The following is a 23,816-nucleotide window of genomic DNA, read 5'->3' as shown; positions in this document are numbered from 1 at the left end:
TTGCACTTGGCCTTGTTAAACCTCATACAATTGACCTTGGCCCATCCATCCAGCCTGTCCAGGTCCCTCTGCAGAGCCTTCCTACCCTCCAGCAGATCAACACTCCCACACAACTTGGTGTCGTCTGCAAACTTACTGAGGGTGCACTCGATCCCCTCGTCCAGATCATTGATAAAGATGTTAAACAGAACTGGCCCCAACACAGAGCCCTGGGGAACACCGCTTGTGACCGGCCGCCAACTGGAGTAAACTCCATTCACCACCACTCTTTGGGCCCAGCCGTCCAGCCAGTTCTTTACCCAGCGAAGAGTACACCCGTCCAAGCCATGAGCAGCCAGTTTCTCCAGGAGAATGCCGTGGGAAACCATGTCAAAGGCTTTACTGAAGTCTAGATAGACAACATCCACAGCCTTCCCCTCATCCACTAGGTGGGTCACCTTGTCGTAGAAGGAGATCAGGTTGGTCAAGCAGGACCTGCCTTTCCTGAACCCATGCTGGCTGAGCTTGATCCCTTGGTTATTCTCTACATGCTGTGTGATGGCACTCAGGATGATCTGCTCCATCAGCTTCCCTGGTACTGAGGTCAGGCTGACAGGCCTGTAGTTCCCCGGGTCCTCCTTCCAGCCCTTCTTGTAGATGGGTGTCACATTTGCTAATCTCCAGTCAGCAGGGACCTCCCCAGTTAGCCAGGACTGCTGGTAAATGATGGAAAGGGGCTTGGTGAGCACTTCTGCCAGTTCCTTCAGTACTCTCGGGTGGATCTCATCAGGCCCCATAGACTTGTGAGTGTCTAAGTGGTGCAGCAGGTCACTAACCATTTCCCCCTGGATTATGGGGGCTCCATTCTGGTCCCGTCCCTATCTTCCAACTCCAGGGGCTGGGTACCCAGAGAACAATTGGCCCTGCTATGAAAGACTGAGGTAAAGAAGGCATTAAGTACCTCAGCCTTTTCCTCAGCCTTGGTCACTGTGTTCCCTCCGCCATCTACTAGGGGCTGGAGATTCTCCTTAGCTCTCCTTTTGCTGCTAATGTATTTGAAGAAGTGTTTTTTGTTGTCTTTTACAGCAGCAGCCATATTGAGCTCTAGCTCAGCTTTGGCCCTTCTAATTTTCTCCCTGCACAGCCTTGCTACACCTTTGTAGTCCTCCTGAGTTGCCCGCCCCTTCTTCCAGAGGTCGTAGACTCTCCTCTTTCTCCTGAGTTCTAGCCAAAGCTCTCTAGTCAGCCAGGCCGGTCTTCTTCCCCGCCGGCTCGTCTTTCGGCACCTGGGGACAGCCCGCTCTTGTGCCTTTAGGACTTCCTTCTGAAAGAATGTCCAGCCTTCCTGGACTCCTTTGCCCTTTAGGGCTGCCTCCCAGGGGACTCTCTCGACCAGTCTCCTAAACAGGCCGAAGTCCGCCCTCCGGAAGTCTAAGGTGGCAGTTCTGCTGACCCCCCTTGCCGCTTCTCCACGTATCAAAAACTCTAACATTTCCTGATCACTCTGCCCAAGACGGCCTCCAACCATCACATCGCTCACAAGTCCTTCTCTGTTCGTGAACAAGAGGTCCAGCGGGGCACCTTCCCTCGTTGGCTCACTCACCAGCTGTGTCAGGAAGTTATCTGCTGCACACTCCAGGAACCTCCTAGACTGTTTCCTCTCTGCTGTATTGTATTTCCAGCAGACATCTGGCAGGTTGAAGTCCCCCACAAGAACAAGGGCTAGCGATCGTGAGGCTTCTCCCAGCTGCTTATAGAATAGTTCATCTGTCTCCTCATCCTGGTTGGGTGGTCTGTAACAGACTCCCACCACAATATCTGCCTTGTTGGCCTTCCCCCTGATTCTTACCCATAAACACTCCACCCTATCATCACCATCATTAAGCTCTAAATTATCCAGACACTCCCTGACGTATAGGGCTACCCCACCGCCTCTCCTGCCTCACCTGTCCCTCCTGAAGAGTTTATAGCCATCCAGTTGTGCGAGTAATTCTATGCTGTAATTTCTTGTTCCTGTATACATTCTGACATAAAGCTTTCTACAAACTGAAAATCTACAGAACTGGTAACATATAAAACTTTAGGATTTAGCAGTTTATCCAGGGATTTCTAATTAAGCATCCTGAAAGAATTCTCTTCTAACAAGCCAGAACTCAGTAGTATGAGGCATTTTTGCATATTTGATTGTGTCCTACTGCTGAATTCCAGATTTATCGCACACAGGAAAGTCAAGTGTTGCCGGAACCAAACCTGACAAATTCTTAAAATCACAGTCACTTCCTACAAAAGACTATGCCCTCAAGAAACAACTCCAGTGATCACATCCTCCTCCTTACTGGGGGAAAAAGAAGAAAATCTGGCAATGAACTACAATGAGCTAACAAGTGGTAAAATTCTAGTGGTCCTTCCAGCTGGCACAAGTAACAAGAAAGGTTGAGTTAAATTATTGAGGAAGTATCCTCCTTAAAAATAAATAACGAGAAAAGCTGCAATCCAGGAGAACTGAATTCCATCATCTAGGCTCCCATCATGACTAACACCCCTGGCAAAACCAAGAGAACTTCACTATGAGGGCAATGCATCTTCACCAGAAGTGATAATGCACGTGGGGAGGCCAGCAGTGAGTAAATGGACAATATCAAGGCAATCATTATGGCCTCCTTGCCTTGCCTCATTACACACTCAGAACTTCCTCTCTGCTCACTGTGGATCCAAAATACAGTGCATGTGCATCTCTTCATTGCCCGTTTGACACTGGATAAAGAAGCCCTACCAAAGTCCCTCAGCTAGTCCAGAGGTCTGTACAACAGCAGCCTGAATAGTCCTACCATTAGGTAACTGTCTGAACTTGACTCTGACCAGTTCCACCTTGGCCTGCTACTATAGCACTGCTGCTAAGCCACCTTGGCTTTCTACATTGTAGCTGTCACTCCCCTGTTTTTGCCTCCAAAGGGGAATCTGAGATATATGAGATCCACTGAATAAGCTCTTGTCCCAAACCGGAAAACCTTGGGTAGCTTTGTCAAGGTCGTCTGGACCTAGATGGGGGAATGAGAGTCCAGAAAGCCCTTTGCTCTAGACAGGTCTCTTATCTGCTCACTGCCCAAAAGGGTTAGTAGCAGGTTTTGTTCTCAAAGTGAAAAGTCATATTTTAAGAAAAAAAGCCCTGAACTGTGTTTTAACTTAAATTTAAGTAAGGCTTGACCCACCTGCTCCCCTTGCTGACCAGAAGCCCTCTCTCACTCATCAGATACCTGTTTACCTAGAGTCCTCAGGAAGCCCCGAGCTTCTCCTCTTCCTCACCAATAACCGTGTCTGCAGTGAGCTCCTCACTATTTGGGACTCCAGCTACAGCTGGATATTAGTAGAGATAACGTTTTACAAGCAGGGAGTTATGAGGGAACAGGACATTTTGTTCTAGTAACATCCCCAACCAGCACAGCGTTTGCTGTTGTGTGCTGTGCCGACAGCTGCCCGGTCCACCCCGCCGAGGGGCTGCGCTGCCTTCTGGAGGGGTGGGTTGGGGTGAGCGCTGAGTGCTCATGGGTTCTTCAACTTGATTTGCTAGACTAGAAACTGAGACACGCTGCCCGTACGAAGACAATGCTGTCATTCTGTTAGAGCAGACCTAACACCATTTTTTTACTAATTTGAGTGTAACCAATCTAACAGCATGAAATTTCTGTCTGACAGGTACACCTACAAGCAGTAGTTTGACTGGATATCTGTCATCACAGTATAGCTGGTACCCCTTTCTGAACATCTCATTAAAATACAAGGAGTTTAAAGTGACAGCAGTTGCACACTGGTGCAACTAAAATACTCTGTAACGCAACGAAAAATAATTCATAGCAATAGAAAGATTCAATTATTTGAGTACAAGACATTCACAAATGCAGACATGCTCTCATTGCTCCCACCTGCAAGCTAAAAAGAATTATGAAGTTGGCTTGAGCCCTGCTCCTGTTTTTATGAACACAGGATGTAGGCTGAGACTCATATTGAGCCCCTGTTGTGATAGAATTTCAACTCTTGCTAGTCTTTGGGTGGTGTAGGCTCCAACGGTATGTGGTACAGTCGCATGGGTGCTGTGCAGCACCTGTATTTGGATCGGGATTGTATCTGCTCTGGTTTACAATAGATAGTCATTCAAAGTGGATTCACTAGTACTGTAACCAGTGACTGGGGAGGAGGCGAGTGGGAGTGGTATTTACCCTACCCAGAAAGGAGTGAGGACTGTCTTCTCCTTTAACTTGGGGAACTAAGGGAATTGCTATGGTCCACAAAATCCAGCCAAGCAATTGTGAATTCAGAGATTTAGGACTTTGAGTCTCAAGTCTCTGGTCTCCTTAATAGCATTCAGAGCTTCACATGGCAAAAAACCATCACTTCAGGTACAGGAAGGTTTAAAATAGATGAAAAATTCTTTATGTGTTTTGTAATTTGGTGCCTGGATTTTGCATAAGCGTCTTGGTTTTCAAGCTCTTTTCTGCAATTCCTTGTTCCTAGTCTGGATGTCCGAGTTATATCTCCTGGAAATCTTCTCTCTTGTCATTTGTAGCAAGAGTGCAGCCAGTCTAAGACTTAAGCATCATGGACAGGCTCAGAAAATTTGGGAGGGTGGAGTCTGGTATTAGATGGCATAGGTAATATAGGTGGAAGAAGAAATAAAAGGGATCAAAGACAACAAATCAGTGATACATCCAAGCCCAGATGGCTGTTTGCACCAGTACAGCAAAACACATCTAGTTTCTGTGGTCAAAGTCTACGTAACATTACATGTAGCCTTATCTCTTGTGGCCTCTGGTGCCAGCTAAAGAATCTATGCATGGCTGGGTTGACTGGAAGCAGCCTTTGGGGCAAGAATTAAGTTCATAGCTACAGATACTTGGGTGCCTTTGCTTCTCTGTCACCACCTTCTCATGGAAAAGATTAGAAGGAGACTTTATTTGATCAGCATTTCAGCTAGAGTGTGCTAGAAAAGGAAAAATAGATGTTTAAAAGGATAAAAGTCACCAAGTTTACTTGGCAAAGAGTTAGAGTGTATTCCAAAGGCAACTGCACATTGTGATGATTTTGGATATAGGCAAGTAGGAAAGATGAAGAAACAAATAAGCCATAAAAAATATTTTTCAATTTAAATTAATGATATAAACTCATAGATGCCTAGATTGAAAGCATCATCCAGGGCTTGCGGATTTTTCAAAGCATACATCTACAGAGGAAAGAGAAGATGATAATAGAGATGAAAAATGTGAACAGACATGAAATACCTGAAGGAAGTACTCACAGTATATTGACAGTGATGAACTAGGAGAGAAATTGTTCAATGCCATCTTGCTAGCAAACTGTTTTGAAAAAGTAAACCTTTTTTGGCTAAGAATGGGATTGCTGAACAGAACAGAATCAAATCAAAAATGCAAATGATAATAATCAAGACAAAGACTAATTTCTTTTCTGACTTTTGTATATTTTGCTCTGCAAAAGTATCTGTAAAAAAAGGAAAGAAAATATTTGGATTTTTTAAAATGTACTGAACAAAAAATTGCCTTTACATCATGCAGTCTATCTTGATAGATAATTTTTATTATTCACACATTGGTGCATTGCTCCTGCACTGGTTAGTACCTCATGAATGGATATTCCCCATCTATTTCATTTAGTTTGTCAGTAGTAATAAATCACAGTGGGTTTGTTTATATGTCCCTGAAGTAAGACAAATAACTTAGCCTTACTGCACTTAGCCCCAAGCTTCCTTGTGGGTGATATGTATGCCTGGAAAATTAAGTCAGAAGCAACAGTTGTTTTTTTTCATGATCCAGTTGCTGTCTGTGCAGCTTTAGAGAATGGAAAATTAATACTACAATTTTCAAGCAGTTGGGACTGAGCTGCAAAAAATGACCTCTAACCTCCAATCTGGAGCCTCATTGAAAAGATTTCATAAACAAGCACCTATAACCTCTTCTAAAAATAGACAAGCTTGAAGTACAAGGGAAGTAGAACCACTCATTAACAGCTTTCAGCTTCTAAAGAGTTGTGGTCAAAATTCATTGAATTAAAACAAGGTAACTTTGTAGTAACTCTAGCATCATCAAAAGGTTCTGTCTGTATTTAGAGCAGAACCGAGTAGTTTTGAAGATGATTTTAAATAGCTCACTTGCTCAAACATGCATGTTTGAGAGACTTAAACATAACCAAAAAATTGTGTAGAATAGTTTTGTCTGAAAATGTTACCTAAAATGGAAGAGGAGATGGAGCTTTCCTTGCTGCAAGAAGATCTGACCTCTTGGATGTTCAAGGCCCTGAGAGCATCAGTAAGCTTTAATGGCCTCACAGCCTCACCTGGGGACTCGACTCACCCCTTCTGCTAATGGGCCCAGGGCCTCATTTAAGCTTAAGCTTGGGTCTTAGTCCTGGCATGAGCTATGTTGTGATATAATGATCTCCAGTTCCTCTTTGGGACAGACCTTGGACATATGCCATAGGTAACATTATTTCTACTCCTGTCTCTGGCCCTGTCTCCTGTCAGCCCTAAGTGGACCCCCAAACCCAACTGATTGCTTTGCTTTGTCCGGGGCTGTTGATAGAGCCCGTTACCAGCACCCTGCCCTGCCCACTGTGTGCAGATCCTCTGGGACTGTGTCCCATCGGTGAGGACACCACCTGGGCTGCGATCACCTTTAGCTCCTGGCTTGTCCCCTCTCACTGAGCAGCCCCACTCTTGCTGCTCCCTGGCACTGCTTTGGGCTAACTGAAACACAAATCATTCTTTGTCTGTTTCAGAGATGGACCCTCATAATGCCATCCCATTTTCCAGGATGAGTTCCTGTCTCGCAGGTTCGTGGCATGATGTCAAGAGGATGACTGTACATGATGCTCTGGGATGCAGTGTTTTGAGCATTTTTCTCTAAAAGATGTTTCACTGTGCCAATCCTAATGCGGTTACAGCTGGAAAGAGCAGTCATTCCCCCCATACCTCATTAAGTGATTATTTAATTGGCAGTTCATATGTTAAGTGGAACTGTGTTCTCTGTCCCTCAGTGGAGGCAACCCACTACATTTAAATGCAGTTTGGAACAGAGCTGGATACCTCCCCTTATGTGTACTGTATTCACAAGGTTACAGAGACCTTCTTACCCCCTTCTTTGCCCTGCAGAGCAGGAACAGAGCCAGGAGCAGGAGTGCAGCACTGGCCACCCCAGAACACCCTGCAGCATGCTGGTCAGTTGGCCTTTTGGCAAGGCAAACGCTTAAAGCAGGGTGCTCTGTCAGTGGGGGCAACTGCTCTGGCTCTGGTGGATGAACAAGGGATACAGCACTCCATCCTCACTGTCTCTCTGAATGTGACCTAAAATCTAACACCACCCTGCTGGTTTGCTTTCAGAATAATTTATTTATGTCACTGTAGGGGATAAATGGAGTATGAGATATCCACACAGATGGAAATGAAGTTGCCACAGGTTTGGAGGAATGGTCCTCTTAAGGTTTGACAGCTGATTAAAGAATAGGAAACAAAGAGTAGGGTTGATGGTCATTTTCCAGAATAGAGAGGTATCAGCAGTGGCATCCCAGGGCTCAGTACTAGACCGAGGTTTATCCAGCATCTTCATCATTGTCTTGGAAATGGCAGTGCACAGTGAAGTTTCCAAGTTTGTAAATGATATATTTGGGTATTCAAAGGCTGTTCAGATGGCAAGGAACTCCAGAATGACCTCATAAGCTGGAGTGAAAGGATATTCACACCATTTCATCTGGGGAATGGGGAGCGGGGAGGGGCACATGGACAACCCCACCCCCCTCTAGGAGACATGGAGTTCCATCAGCTGCATTGGTCTGTGGTTGCCTCTGGTGACATTGGCCTTGTGGAGGAGGAATCTTGGTCCCAGGAGTCCACTCCCTACAGTGGCACAAGACAGTAGTGTGAGCTTGGGATGAGCACCAGTGAGTGCAGAGCTTTTGGATGTAAAGTGCCCCCTTTCAAGGCTTTCTGCAGGGAACTGGAGTCTGCTACCCTGTTCCAGCAGACCACCCCCAGTAGCCCCTTTGCTGCTGAAGACAGCTACCATTCCTTTAGGGTCTCATTGCCCCCGACTCGTCCCAGCTAGTGGGGAACCAGTTTAAGGTAAGCAAGTTAATGGCGGACTGTATCGCAGTGTTGAGGAGCAGTATGAAGACTGGAGGACAGATTATCAGTGATTTTCCACCTGGTGCTGGGGCAAACTAAAAACTTAGCACACTAGCAGGACTGGGCCACAGCTGTTGCCATGGTATGGCACTACATGGAGCTTCAGATGATTTGATAGCAGAATGAAGTAGATCTGTCTTTGGTATATGCTACTTAGGCACCCCAGGTCTGCAATTTAAACAGTCCCCCTCCTTAGAAGCGTCTTGCAGATACTGTATCCCACATGACAAAAGTCTTAGGCAAGATGATGCTGGAGAGATCCACTGCTGTTGCTGCCCCAACCGACAGTGGGTTACAGGCCAGAATAGCACTCCAGTGAGTGTTAGTAGGGAGATTCTATACATGCTTTTGGAGTGAAACGTGGACCCCTTCTAACATCAGATACTTGATGACATTGGGCAACCTATGCGGAAACATGGCACATGCCTTTGGGGGTGGTGGAGAGCTACCATCTCCTCAAACGACAGTCTCCCATGGCAACCCTAGCAGACAAAGCAGCAGCTGCTAGGGATTATGGCTGAATAGGAACCAGCTCTTTCACAGACCAGAGTGCTGCCTCCTGAGAAAAGATAACTCAACAGCTGTAAAGATGCTCAGGCGCTTGTCTTCCTAACCAGACTGATATGGCTGCCCATGCCTGCGCACTCCAGCCAGCTCCTTCCTCACTAGAGCACATAAAACACTACTAAAACACCACAACCGGTGTTTTGTATCTTGGCCATACAACAAAGGTTCACTACCGCGCTCCTGGAAGAAACTTCGGTGGGTGATCTATAGAGGTAATCCAACCCAATGGAGGAACTACCATGGCAAATAACCTCCTTCTCTGTCTTCTCACACCCAGAGGGGACCCAGCTTGCAGTTTCGGCATAGTCCCAAGGCAGCCTTGGGCAGCAGCCTCAGCTGCTTTCGCCTGCTCCTTCTGTGTGCGGGTGCCTCAAAACCCTGGTGCCCTCCAGCATCCTTGCTCTACTTTTCAGCCAGCACTTTCTGTGCTCAGAGGTGTCTGTGTATGACTCTCGCATGCTGCGTGGGGAGGTTTGCATCAGTAGTGTGAGGTGGACTCTTCTCAGTTCCTCACGCAGGGTAGGGCTCAGGATCCGGTAATGAAACAGGGAGGTACAGCAGCCTCATCAGGTGCTTGATCCGGCCCCGTCCCCTTAGACGAAGCAGAGAAGCACCCTTCTTACAGTGGCCCTCTCACAGCATAGGTTGTCTGGCTCCTTCCCGCCTCTTGCTGGTCCACTTGGGGTATTGTTAGAGACAAAAAGGAACTCACCTTTATTTATTACCTTGATTAAAAATCTAATCAAAATACCACAGACTGATTATTATTAGTCCAGTTACAATATCACTTGCAATGACAATGCTTATGCTTGAAATGAATACAGGAAAGTTTCATTAATAATCGTACCCTTGAAGGGATAGGACTGGATAGGAGGAAGAGTTTTTTCACCATGAGGACAAAAAAGCAGTGAAACAGGTAGCCTAGAGAGGCTGTGCAGTCTCTGTCCTTGCAGGTTTTTGCAACCATGCTAGAGATCAGACCAAGCCCTAGGGAATGCAGTCTGATCTTATAGCTGTCCCCACTTCGAGCAGGAGGTTGGACTGTATGAACCTCTTCCTTTCATGACTGTATGAACCTCTTCCTCTTCCTGGATGAACGTCTTCCCTTCAAACCTGGATTATCTTCTGATGATGAGACAGACAGCACTCACAGGATGCTCCTGGATGATACCCAGCTGGAGCTCAGGCGTTATGCTTCAGAGAGGGCTGCCCTGATGTTAAGGGAATGGGTCAACAGGAGCGTCATCAACTGCACAGGCAAAGGCCAGTCCCTGTGCCAGGGACAGCATCATTGCATGCAGCAAGAAGTCTGGGTTCCCACAGGCTGGGCAGCAGCTTTGCAAGATAGGGCCTGGGTAGGTGACCCAAGCCCAACATTAGTCAGTGCTATGCTGTTGTGGCAAAGGTGACTGCCAGCAGACTGTGGTTTCTGGGCCAGACTGGAGCTTGTAGGGTGGGGAAAGCCATTCTTCCCCTCTACTTGACACTCATTAGGCACTAGCAGGAGGACTAGGTCCACTTTGGGGCTTCAGTGCAAAAAGGCAGCCTATAGGAGGAGTAAGCAGGTACAGGGTACAAAGGAGGGCTTTAGAAATATTGCCCAGGCATGCAGGGATGGTTTAGAAAAGTCAAAACTCAGCTGCAGTTGAAACTGGTGAAGGACATCAAGGGCATCAAGAACTTCTACTGCTACTTTAGCAATAAAACATGGTCCAATTTCTTAGTGGGCCAGTGGATTTAATGAAGTAGGCACAGGCTGAGGTACTCAAAGCCTCAGCCTTCACCAACAACATTTTCCAGGCCTCTGTACTTAATGAAAGAGTTTGAGGAGAGGAACTACCAGTATTATGTGAGGATTGAGTCAGGGATTATATGCGAGAACTCAACAGCCACAAGTTCATGGGCCCTATGGGCTGTATCTGAGGGTGCCAAGAGAGCCGGCCAATGTCCTTGCATGACCACTCTCCATCACTTTGAAGGCTCAGGGTGATCAGGGGAGATTCCTGATATAACTGAAGAAAGTTGCACCCATCTGCAAAAAAGCTCCAAAAGTCAACTCAGGGAAACAGTCTCACTTTGGTGCCTGGAAAAATCATGGAGTGAGTCACCTTGGAGCACACTTCTCTGCACACACAGAAAGTAACTGGGAACAGTCCGCATGGAGTTACCGAGGGTAAGTCATGCTTGACCCACCTGCTTGCCTGCTGTGATGGAAAGACTGCATTTGTGGGTGGGGGAAGAGCAGTGAGTGTCATCTGTTTCGACTTCAGGAAAGCTCTCAATACTGTCTCCTACAGTATTCAAGTCAGTATGATACCGTCTGGATAGATATATGACTTGAGGTGTAAACAACAGGTTAGAAGTCTGGGCCCAGGGGGTGGTGGTTAATGGATCCTCTCATCCCACCACATTTTTCTTCTGAATCTGATTTTTCCTATGATCCTGTCACACTGTGGTGGTTACTTGCAGGGCATTTTTCCCCCAGGAGAGCTGCAGCCCATGCTTCTGCTGAGTCAGAGTTAGGCTGATCCCCAAGATGACCCATCAGATACACTCCAGCTTTACTGCTCACACCAAATGCAGCAGGGAAGAGGAAGGGAGTGCAGCTCATGGTTGGTAAGGAACATGTGTGGCAGTGGGAATGAGCAGTTCAGAAATTTAGGGCTAAGGAACATTTAGAAGAATACAGATTTGGTAACTTTGGTCAGGTATTGTTTCCACTGCTTATGAAGTGATTACGGGGGGAATACATCAAATCCTTGACTGCCTACGTTAATTCTTTGAGCATGGAGTCTATGATCAGCTCTGTCCTGAAGTCATCAGCATACGTGATTTTTTTTATATTCCCCCGCAATAAATCTAAGCAATATGAATGTGGGGACAATTTTAAAATGGGTCAGTAATCTGCATAGTCGAAGGGAGGGTGGTTTTTTGATCCACTTTTTGTTTGAGTACCACTGTTGTAAAAGCAGTTGAGGATGCTGTACACAGTCTATCCTCAGTTCTAAGATTATTGGCAAGAAGCAGTGCTATGTAATCTAAGTAACAGGGACAGTAATATCAGTTTTGATGGCAGTCCCACAGCAGTGACAGATCTGACAGACCCAGAACTCCCTGAGTGGTACAAAAGTTTTACGTGACCAGTGGGGGTAGTCCATGAACTGGAAAGGCACGCTAAGTGACATTCTGCTGTTTAAGGATCTGATACGTGTTAATATATGTCATCAACTTGTGTGAGAGGAAAAATGGCGGTGGGCTCTCATCATTGTCAGATGACAATCTCTAATATCCCAGGGCCCATTTCCTCCTTTTACACAATGAGCATTAGAGTTAGGGTGTCAGGGAGGGTGTTTAGGTCAAGAAATTTTTGTGAGGTTTGTCATTAATTGTACAAACATGTTTAAGGCTGTCGATATTACTGCTAGCTGTACCTGCTGTGCTGCTGTGAGGATAACACGGGCACAAGAATAAGGTGCCCTAACTCATGTGCATGCAAGTCCCCAGCCTCAGCATCCGTTTCCTAGAATCTTTAGATATTTTTAACTCATGAAACTAAGCAGCCTTTCCTAAGCACTGCAGTCCTAGGCCTACGAGTGTTATTCCTCCTCCCCTCCTTTTTTTAACACTGTTGAAAATCAAAATTATATAACCCATTCCTCAGCCTGAATATTATGTGTCAGGGAACAGCGGTGGCTGGCTCCTTCCTCAGGGAGGATAAGCTGAGCAAGATAATAGAGTCAGCAGGGCTAGTGCCTCACTGTCTAGATCACAGTCCTGCACTACCTGAGCAAGCCAAGCAGGGCAGCCCTGGAGATGGTAGCCAGGTTGAACTGGGAGTCCAGATCATAAGGCAAGTCTGGTCCGGGGTTCAGGTCGAATGAGTCAGGTCCGGGGTCAAGCCAGAAAGCCAATCTGCAGGTCAGGGTCAGGTTTGGTGAGGGTAATCAGGATCAGATACAGCCCAGTTATCGTTCGCTGAGGAGAAAAAGCAGTTCTTGGAACGGCACAAAGCAATGAAGGAGAAAATTTTTGACCTTACTGGTCAGCAGGAACTGACTTATCACCAACAAGACGTGAAACTTTTGAGAGGCTGCAGGAGCGCGACTATGGTGATGATCATCTCCCATGCTATGAGAAAGATGGTGATGAAAATGTGTGAGTGGACTGCAGTATGGAAGGTGACGCTGGCCTCTGCATGTTCATGTTCGTGTTCCTCAAGTCTAAGGCTGGAGTGCTAACTGGCTAAAGTACATCGGGAGATTTCAAAATAAAATTTGAGGAGAAAGGCATTCAGTGAGGTTACTGTGGTCTTTCTCATTTCAAGTGACTCGTGTCTACATTGCTACCAAAGAGCCTGTACAAAAAATAAGCTTAGTCTCATGCAAACCTTGAGCACTATGTTAGCTCTTTTTGCACCCAATATGACTTTAATCTTATCAGTTAATAGGCTTCTATATTCTCACAGTCTTTTCCTAAATTGCTATCCCAAACCCATTTAATGCAAATTACAACAGTTTCTGCACTTGCCTCTGAGCTTGTTTTTCATAGGGCATTGACCATCACACTGTTGCAGGCCAGTATGAAATTACATCTCAGTTTGATTTTAATAGAAATCCCCTGCAAACACAATGTTCCAACAACCATGAACTGCACTTGCTCCACAGGCCATTTCATTGCAGAGTGGCTAAAAATATTGGTGCTCTCTCCTGTGCTTTGTGCTTGCTGTCTCCAAACAACTCCACCTCCAAATGACAACCATCATATGTAGATACCATAAGTGGAGCTTGGTTTTGGTTGGTAATTAACCTTAGCATTTTTTACTTTTCTTTCATGATTTTTACACCGTTTAGGTTCACTATAGTGGACCTAACCAGAAGTCTATTTTCCATCAGGAAGGTAGTGATCCACAGAACAGTTGACCTGAGCAGGCACAAGCCTGTGTCGTGACCAACAGGCATAGGCAAGGTTAACAAGACAGGTCCAAAGTCAAGCCAGGAAAGACAAACAACACCCCACGAACAGGGCTAGGGACAGGCACACCTAATACATAGCTCAGGCCAGGACTAAAGGCCCAGGAGTGAGCTTAAATGGAGCCCCTGGACCATGGGCATGAGTGAAGCCCCAGGTGAGGCTGGTCAGGATGATTAGGGACCATTAGTGCTCTCAGGTTCCTGACAAATTCTTGGCATGGTATAAAGCTAATCAGGAGGAGATGTTTGGCCTGCAAAAAGGGCTGAGTTGCTGTTGCTAACAAGATGTAAAAGTTTTGAGGGGCTTTTGCAGATCACAGTAGAAGGAGATCATGGTGCTTGCCTGTCACATGTTCTGTGAGAAAGGGGTGATGAAAGGGTGATGAAAAGGGCAAAGTTTGTCACTGTGTCACTGTATAGTAATAAACCTTTCAGTAAACTACACTGCTCTGTAGTTCACGTCCGCTTACTGGTTTATGTTTCTTAAACCTAACATAGCGACACTCTTCCATCCAGGTGGCTATCAGAGGAAAAAGAAATACTCCACTCTATGCAGTGGCTTATGCACATGGCCAGAAAGGAAAATATTCAAATCCGTCATGCATTACAAAGCAGGAGATATAAAGCGGGAGCCTAACTTCTTGGATGACTCCACAGTGAACAACGGGGTGCTGGCAGCCTTTGAAATTAAGGGGTGCTTTTCCCGCGGCTGTGTCAGATGCTAGCAGGGGAATGAGTGACCCCCCTGGCAGGGAGAGGCCACCTTTGGGCACTTGTGTCACACAGCACAACAGAGGACAGGCCACCCGAAGAGGGCAGACGTTAACGTCGGCTCTGTGCGGGTGCAGGAGCAGGCTGCTGGGACAAAGCCAGGTGGGAGCTTGCTCAGTTCTCAGCCAGGAGCAAATGCTGCTGATCCCTGGAGGTGCGATTCTGGGCACAGACAGATGCCCTTAGTCTGTATGATGGAGCAGCCCCTGATGAGAAGATACGTTACTATGGTTTTACCAATCATCACCACTTCACCAACAAAACAATTCTGTCTTGGACACATCCCAAAGTTATTTCTGAGAGCGCTGACACCCTGATGGCATACTTTGGGCTGGTGAAAGCAACCACTGCCGCTACCAGTGGGAGAGAACCAGATGAGTTGTATGGCCACCTCTTTTCTCTGACTTATGCTGTGTCCTCCTGTGGCTTTGTCAATAAGGCTGTGGCCCCCATTTCATGGGAGCATGTGTGAGAGACTGAAAGAGTTAATGTCTCAAACGTCATGGCAAATTGAGGTGGTATTTGCATGGCGACGGCAGGGCGGCGAGCGCGGGGTGGGGGAGAGCGAGAGCGGGACGTGGAGAGCGCGTCGGAGGACGCGCGGTTCCGGGTTCCGCCGGACCGTACCATCTATGGCCAGAGGTCACACAGGGTTTATCCAAGGAAGGGGCTTGTGACTGCCCGAGAGACCCCTCGCCACCAGCCCCCTCCCCCAGCGCCTGCGCAGAAGACTGAGAACTTTCTAGAACAAGAACCATGTCAGTCCTGAAGGGGCGTACCTGGAGGCGGGGATTAGCCTATAAAAGCCACGCCCCCCAGGGAACCGCCCGCCCGCCCACCACTGGAGGATTGCCACGTCCGTCATCGCGGGATCCAAGGGTGGTGATACTTTTCCTTTCTCTTTCCTCCTCTCTTCTCCTTTCCTTTTCTCGCTTCTCTCTTCCTCTGCTCTTCCAACATATGCAAGTTTGGGATAAATTGTGACGGGTTGCCCAGAAAATAGCTCCATTGCCAAATCGCCTCTGTTTGTTCGTTGAGCTCGCCAGTTCGTTAAGTTTGTCCATTTGTTGAATTCGCCAGTTAATACAGTTGCTGGCCAGACTGTTCCTCTGGGTCATTGTCGTGACTCTACCAACCACGCGGCTCTGCCGAGCAGAGATCGGCCTTCGTTGGTACACAAACAGTCAGGGAATCGAAAAGATTCACCCATCTCACAACCCACCGAGTGGGACGAGACAGCATGTGACCCTGGTACGCAGTGCTAACACTTTTACAGCTTGTTTTGCCCCTGCATACATATGCCTAGAGCTTTAGGACCTCTTAGGTGCCCTCCAATGCCACTGGCTTTATCACAACACAGACTCTGAGATTTTTGTCCAGGGGACCAGAACACCCCCAGCTTGGAGACTGTTTAGGTGACCTGACAAGAGAGCTGCTGCTAGACGAGCACATTACTGAATTTGCATCACCAGGACTCAAATCCTATAGCTACCTGCAGTGTGTATGAAAGTTAAAGGCACCACTCTAAATGAAACAAACAGAAAACATCAATTTTGCGTTGCTGAGGGACCCCACCTTGGACTACGGCATAAATTCAGACAGTGATGCACCCCAAAAGATCATGGTAGCGCAGTGCTCTGTTGTCAGGAATAAGAAGTGTGTGATAGAAACAAGGCCCCTTCAGAAGATGCAGAGATGCTCTATGACAAGAGGGTACTCACTAAAGGTTTTAATGGCCTTCCCCATAGTTTTGGATCACTGGTCACCTGGTCACTGCTAGGAACATCTCTCTTCTGCTATTCTGACAAGGCACAGCAACTGTGGGAAAAATTACTTGTAAAAAGTCTTGGAGAATGCCAACTGCTTGCTTTTTGCTATGCCCGAGAGCACCATGTTCAGTTACAGTTGTTGGTAACTGTTGCATCCAAACTGCAAATTTGAAAAAAAAAAAAAGCAGAACTGCTCTGCAAATATTTTTTTAATCAAATTTGTGGAGAACTTAGCTGAAGATCTTAGTGACTGTCCTGATGAGAACAGGCTGAGAGAGCTGGGATTGTTCAGCCAGATAAGGAGTAGGCTTAGGGGTATCTTATCAATGTGTATAAACACCTAACACTCTTCTTGGTGTTATCCCATGGGTGAATAAGAGACAATGGGCACATATTGAAATACATGAAAAGAGCTGCACCTTTGCCCTCGCTCAAGATACATGGTGCTATTTAAGAACCCCTGAGGTAAGCTCCAGGTTGTGTCCTTAGCCAGGCAGATTATGCCAGCCAGGCCCACTTCTTTTTAGAAGCATTTGAAGTTGCTACTTAGGCACTATATGGGTACCTGGTTGTCAGTTTAAATGATTCCAGAGGCTTTTAGGCTAAGAACTGAATTTTTTCTGCCAGTGCAGCTGGCCATTTACATATTGAAAACAGCTACCAGCATTCAGCACTAAATAGGGAGGACCCAGACCAACATCCTGCCTTGCTATCAGGGCAGGCTTAGGAGCATGATGTCCCATGGTCTGACAAGCGACCTGTACCTTCTGGAGTTGTTGATCTGTTAGTGCACTCAGGGCTATGCCATCAGTGACTTGGGTACATGCCTAGAAATGTTTCTCTGGCGTAGGGGTTTGCTGAAAAAAAAAAAAAGGAGAGCTGTTTGGTGTCTGTCTTCACATTTAGTCAAAAGGCACATATCTCCTCTGGTTTATTTCTATCACATTGCCAAATATGCTGTCCACAATCATTAATAGTGGTGGTCCAACCCCCTCAAACTGTATTTCTGCTCTCATGTTTTCTGTTTTAATCAAGGAATAGTGACCAGCACATTGCTGATCTGGAGACAAGTTGAAGGCAAACAGGGTATAGCCGGGGTGAACTCTTCCCTGTTGGTTGACAGCGTATGTGGTCTTTCATATGGCTGCCAATCCTCCGTATGAGCTGCAGGTATTGTCTCACACAACAGCCGTTCCTAAAATCAAGCTGCAGTGGTTTCGCTAGGGTTTGTTCACCATCCACATATAGAGCTGCAAAATTTATATCTTCGTGTTTAAAGCTGAAAGGGTTCTAAGCATAATTGCTGCTAAAAGCATCGTTATCTATCAACACAATAACAAGAAGCTCGGGCAGCTGTCCCAGAAACAAATTTTCCTGGTTGCTGACATGGCTGCCTGCCTGTTATGTTGAATGCTTTCATGCCCACCCAGTCAACCAGGTATTTAGCGTTGGCCATGTGTAAAGACTCAGTGTGTCCCAAATGCACCCTGCGTGCCACCCACACTCTCTTCACAAACAGCAAGCCATAGGTAATAATTGGCTTGTAGGCCCCTGTTGCCAGGGAGCTCATCAAACAAATGCTGTCTTTGCTGTACATCAGCCTAATTTTTACATCCACTCGGTTCTACAAAAGCTTGTCTTGAAAGAACAGATCACGGCGGAGTGGTCCCAAGTGCTCAATCCTCCTACTCTGGGCCATCAGAGCTGAGCATTGCCTCAGCTGCTTTCCATTTTCTCCTTGCTGCTACCCAGCCATGCCTTTGCAGAACAGTCCCATGGAGAAATGTGTGCCCACTGTCACTGCTGTAACTGGGGAGCGACACAATTCGTGTGCAGGAGGGGCAGCAGTTGTTGCTCTGGTGTGTAAGTCGGTCTCCCAGTGTAACTGATGGAAAACAGAGGCCAGCAAGCTTCTGGCCTGAGGCTTCACTGGCACTGAGGCTGGACCTACCAGCTTTCGTAGGTTTGCAGCAAAGGTACAGCAGAGTGTTGTTCAGATCTCTCTAATCTTCCCCATTCCTGGCCATGAAGAGGTCCAGAGGTGCAGACTGCCATGGTGGAAAGTGGAGGCACCTCCACAAACAGGCTTTTCTCAATGCTGGCCTGCACTGGGGACACTTCAAACAAATCCAGCTTGGATTTGCTATATTATTCTGAGCAGCCTTAAATGTAAGCCATCCCTTTTAAAATATATCTCCTTTTCTAGTGGTAGAACAGGCCCTCTTTTTTCCCTGGGTTTTCAATTTCTTTTGCACCATTTGGCCTGGGTTTTTCTTTTTCTTTTTCTTTTTCTTTTTCTTTTTCTTTTTCTTTTTCTTTTTCTTTTTCTTTTTCTTTTTCTTTTTCTTTTTCTTTTTCTTTTTCTTTTTCTTTTTCTTTTTCTTTTTCTTTTCCTTTTCCTTTTCCTTTTCCTTTTCCTTTTCCTTTTCCTTTTCCTTTTCCTTTTCCTTTTCCTTTTTTCCTTTTCCTTTTCCTTTTCCTTTTCCTTTTCCTTTTCCTTTTCCTTTTCCTTTTCCTTTTCCTTTTTCTCAGCCAGACTTCTGTCTGGTGCCTCCTGTCCTCGTCTTTTTAAAGGGCAGGCACAGGCCATCCCTGTGCCAGGAGGCATTACAAGTCTCTCTTTCTTTTAAAGCTTTTTCTTTGAATGTAAATAAGCCACAAGCCCTCCTTGATTTGCTGGTGTTTCCAACTTGCCAAGCATGGCCTTAGAAATGTGTCCAAACATATTTTTTGCAATGTCTTGAGTGATACTTTCAACATGTGATTTAACAATTTCCAAACCCCTTTTCAAAAGTTGTCTGGCCTTTCTACAGCTGAAGTATATGGAATGTACCTCCTACATGCACGGAATATATGGCAGGCTACAGAGTATACCACCTACACCTGCGGCATACATAGCAGGAATGCCTGGAAAACTAGGGAGACCATTGCTAGCCTAGACTGTATAATTAATTTACAAGGCTGGGTCCCCGTAACAATTTACTTCTACCATGATGGCAGGGTTTATTAAAATATCATGGACTTCCAGGGCTGCAGATGCTACTTGACAATCAACTTTCTAAAGCAAAATGAGACGTGCTTGTCCTGGTCAGTCTTTATTTCAACCCTGATTGTGTCAATGCGTGGGCAGTATACTGGCAGACAGTGCAGCTTACCACCATCGTGGAAATGATATCATTGCTATTACTGCTGGTTGGAACACAGTGCAATAATGCGACCAAAAAGTCCCCAACAAGCTGGTACTCTACAAGATGTGTGTAGAGGTAGAGCAAGCTAAACCCTCTAGTGATGCCTGCCACAAAGTGAACTTTTTTTTGCAGGAGCCCCTGGAAAAGGCCACCAAAATATATGCTAAAATCCCAGTTTCAGAAAAAGTGTAAGGATTTTCATCTGGTTTAAGCTTTATTTTCCATATGACAGGATTGCAGACCAGGCTTATGGCTGGAGACTGGATGGCTGAAGCTTTGTTGTGAGAGTTAATATGATGGTTCACACATTCCACCAAAACAGACCACCTTTCTGCAAAGTATAGTGCCATGTCTACTGCCCAGTGGTGATATTTCAAAAGTGGCATTTTCGCTGATGTTAATCCAGCTGTGCAGGTATTGTACTTCTGCTAGCCCCATCTCCTACTCACATGAGCTCCAGGGACCTCACCAGCTATATGGTGAAGTCTGAGACTGTGGTCTGTGGGAAAATTCTGGTGCTGGCATTGCTGGGTATCACAAGGTATAAACCACTGTCCACCATCCTGCTTTTCTCCTTGCTCCAACACAATCACTAGATGTCCTGGTCTTGGGAGGCTTCTATGCAACTGTTAAATATCTGGGTAGGCCACACCACATCACCAGCTGCTGCTTTTTCCTTCCTTTCCCTTTTGCGGTGATGACCTTCTCAATTTTGTAGTCTACCCTTATTTAGATTCACTTTTTGAAGTTCTTCTGCATAAAATGTCCCTTCAATTTCTTCGTGACTGTGATCTATTGAGTGGTACATGGGTATTCCTTTTCACAATTTTAGCTACTTTGAAAATTTCATGCATGAATGCTTATAACCCTTCTCAAATCTCTCTTTTCTTTCAGACACCCTTACATGGTCTCCCTTTTTGATGAAACGTGCAGATTCTTTAATTTAAATTAAATTTAAATTTTTAAATTTAAACTCCCACAAAGTTTAAAGATTTCACTTCCACAGGCTGTGATAGTTCTGTGGCAGCTATGGTTAAAGCTCCTTATAAACCCTGATAATGTATCAAGTGTAGCAAAAAGTGTGGTGTGCTGTAAAATACCTCCACATATTGGTTTTGAGTGCCTTGTTAAAATGCTCTGTGATGGAGGCTTTACTTCATTAATAGTAACAAAGCAGTGAATGTTATACAGCTTTAAAAGCTTTTTTGCAGACTGGCTTAAAGCATCTTTTCCCAGTCAGTCTGTAACTTCTGGGGTGGTATGCCCTTGGTAAAAATGGTTCTAAAATAGCCCTGGCTATTATGCAGTATCCTGCGTAATATACCTGTCACCATGAAGATGCACTTAACACCATCCTTGTGTTTAGAAAACTGTTGCACATCCACCAAGGCTGCTGTTGTGCCTCCACCTCTGCCACAATCACCTTGTTTATTTTAAAGTGGTTTCTTGCTGCCTTGTGTAAGCTTTAAGCACCTCAGTTTGCAAACCACACTGCCACTTGGCTTTTGTTTGGAGAGGGGATTTGCCCTTTAGCTACTTCAAACAGGTGAGTCATACCCCCAAGGCTTCCCATTTTCCAAGGAGTATCGTGTCTTATAATAGGAGCTGTGGCATAGACATGTCTACCAACACGCCGCTACTACACACACGAGGAAATGAAACAGTGGACAATCTGTTTAAGTCGTACAGAGAGAAATTTTAACTGGGTATGAGGAGTAATGGTTGCTGGTTAGGCTTCTCCAGCTCCAGCACTGATGAAGTCTCTCCTATATGTCCCTCATCAGCTTTTCCTATTAGGAATCTTGCATTAGAGTTTATAATGGGTATGACTAGAAGACATCAGAGTTCCTCCCATTTCTTGAAGCTCATTTACAAAGAAGCAGCTGTAGTAAGATGGACTTTTCTCCCTTTGTTGTTTGGGATGTGTCATGGTTTAACCCCAGCCGGCAACTAAGCCCCACCCAGCCGCTTGCTCACTCCCCCCTGGTGGGATGGGGGAGAGAATCGGAAGGGTAAAAGTGAGAACACTCGTGGGTTGAGATAAAAACAGGTTAATAGGGAAAGCAAAAGCTGCACATGCAAGCAATGCAAACCAAGGAATTCATTCACTACTTCCCATGGGCAGGCAGGTGTTCAGCCATCCCCAGGAAAGCAGGGCTCCATCACGCGTAACGGTTACTTGGGAAGACAAACACCATCACTCCAAACGTCCCCCCCTTCCTTCTTCTTGCCCCCCCTTTATATGCTAAGCATGGCGTCTTATGGTATGGGATGTCCCTTTGGTCAGTTGGGGTCAGCTGTCCCAGCCGTGTCCCCTCCCAGCTTCTTGTGCACCTGGCAGAGCATGGGAACTGAAAAGTCCTTGATTTAGTATAAGCACTACTTAGCAACAGCTAAAAAATCCCTGTATTATCAACACTGTTTTCAGCACAAATCCAAAACAGCCTCATACTAGGTACTATGAAGAAAATAAACTCTGTCCCAGCCAAAACCAGCACAGATGAGTATTCTTCCTCCTCTGTCTGATGAGGTACCTTCACAGCAGTCAGTGGAGTCCGTATGCAGCATTGTGATAGCTATGCTGATTCACAGGAAAATTAGTTGTTGATTTTGGGAGAAGGAAAAAGTAAAGTATTCCCAAGTTACAAGCCACAGCAGAGAATGTGGTCCTTAAGTGCTCAGGAGGGTAGTTAAATGCATGACTGGAAGTCCAATACCTTGTTTGTTTTCAGATTCCACCACAGTCAAACTTAATCTGAAGGCTTCATAGTTGATATTGCAGTTGAATGCATACTATATTGCACTGAAATGTTCTGTTTTGCTCTTTTGATGCTGTGTTATCTGATAATTCATAATCATACTTATGTTATCCCATTCGTTCTCCCAAGCTAGTATGCTAACGACTTAGATAATGAAATATTTAAATCCTATTTTTGGGTCAGCAAAAATAGGGACAACACAAAGAAATGGAGCCAACCAAAAGTTTGAATTCAGTGTTTTGATTTCTTAATTTTAATATCAATTTGATGCTAATTTTTAATGTGGATTGTTCTTTCTTTTAAATGTGATCAGACTAGTAAATTAATGAATAACTGTGTTTTTCATTTAGATCATTAACATATGTCCAGACCGTGTTTATTTTGTCAGACCATTTGTGATTAGAATTAAAAAACTTTGCAGCCAGCAAGGTGAAAGCATTTCTAACGCTAGGTGTGTTTGGGAGTGTGACATTCAGAAAGAGCTTTTTAGCCAAGCAAAATGTTTCATTCCCTTTTCTTACATTTTCTGACTGACACAGTCTCAGTTTCTGCAGAAAGACGACAACCGCCTTTGACTGAAAAATCTGATTGTTCAAATGAAAAATGAGATTCTGATTCTTTCACCTCCCAGCTGCCATACTAAACTCAGTTAAGATCAAGAATGAGAGACTGTTGCTACAGTTCTGTATCTGCTTTTTTAGTGACCACTCTTCACAGTTTAGTACACAGGTAAAAGGCTCAATATATATGTAAATGGGATATTACTTAACTTCACTTTCTTGCCTCGAATGGCTTGTCTAAGTCTGCAGTGGAACAGTGAAAATGTGCATTGATTCCTGGCAACATATTTTATCCATTCTGGGAAGAAATACAAAGGTCCAATCTGAGAGTTTATCATTTCATGATCTTTCATGAGCATTTGATTAACATGGATTTCATAATGCAATCACACTAGTAGAAGAACTACAGTGACAATGTTGTGATTTTTATTCAAATTAATTTTAATTTCACATTCATTTTATTATGAATCAATTTCATTACAAATACTTACAAATTATTTCACTTCTGTACCAAATATTGCTTACTGAAATGAAGTACCAGTAAGCAATATGTACGCAGCCTTCCAGTATATAAAGGGGGCTTGTCAGATAGGTGGAGAGAGACAGAGAGAGAATTTTTACGAAGACCTGTAGTGACAGGGGCAATGGTTTTAAACTCAAAGAGGTAGATTTACATTGGACATAAGGAAGAAATTCTTTATGATAAGGATGGTGAGGCACTGGAACAGGTTGCCCAGAGAGGTTGTGGATGCCCCATCACTGGAAGTGTTAAAGGTCAGGTGGAATGGGGCTTTGAGCAACATGATCTAGTGAAAGATGTTCCTGCTCATGGCAGGGGGGCTGGACTAGATAATATTTAAAACTCTCTTCCAACCCAAACCACACTATGATTCTATTCTCTAAATTGCATCCAAATTGTGAATCATGTATAGTACAGTTTGCTGTTAGTCAAAGGAGGAGACTGGAAAACTTTCACTCATATTCACATAAATTAAATTCTCTTAAGTTCAAAATATGAATGAAAATGTCCATGAAGGAGAAGATTACAAGTAATAACCTTATAAAGTA

This window comes from Mycteria americana, chromosome 2 (genome assembly GCF_035582795.1).
Source record: "Mycteria americana isolate JAX WOST 10 ecotype Jacksonville Zoo and Gardens chromosome 2, USCA_MyAme_1.0, whole genome shotgun sequence".
Classification (NCBI taxonomy): Eukaryota; Metazoa; Chordata; class Aves; order Ciconiiformes; family Ciconiidae; genus Mycteria; species Mycteria americana.
Note: the sequence above shows the minus strand (reverse complement) of the source record.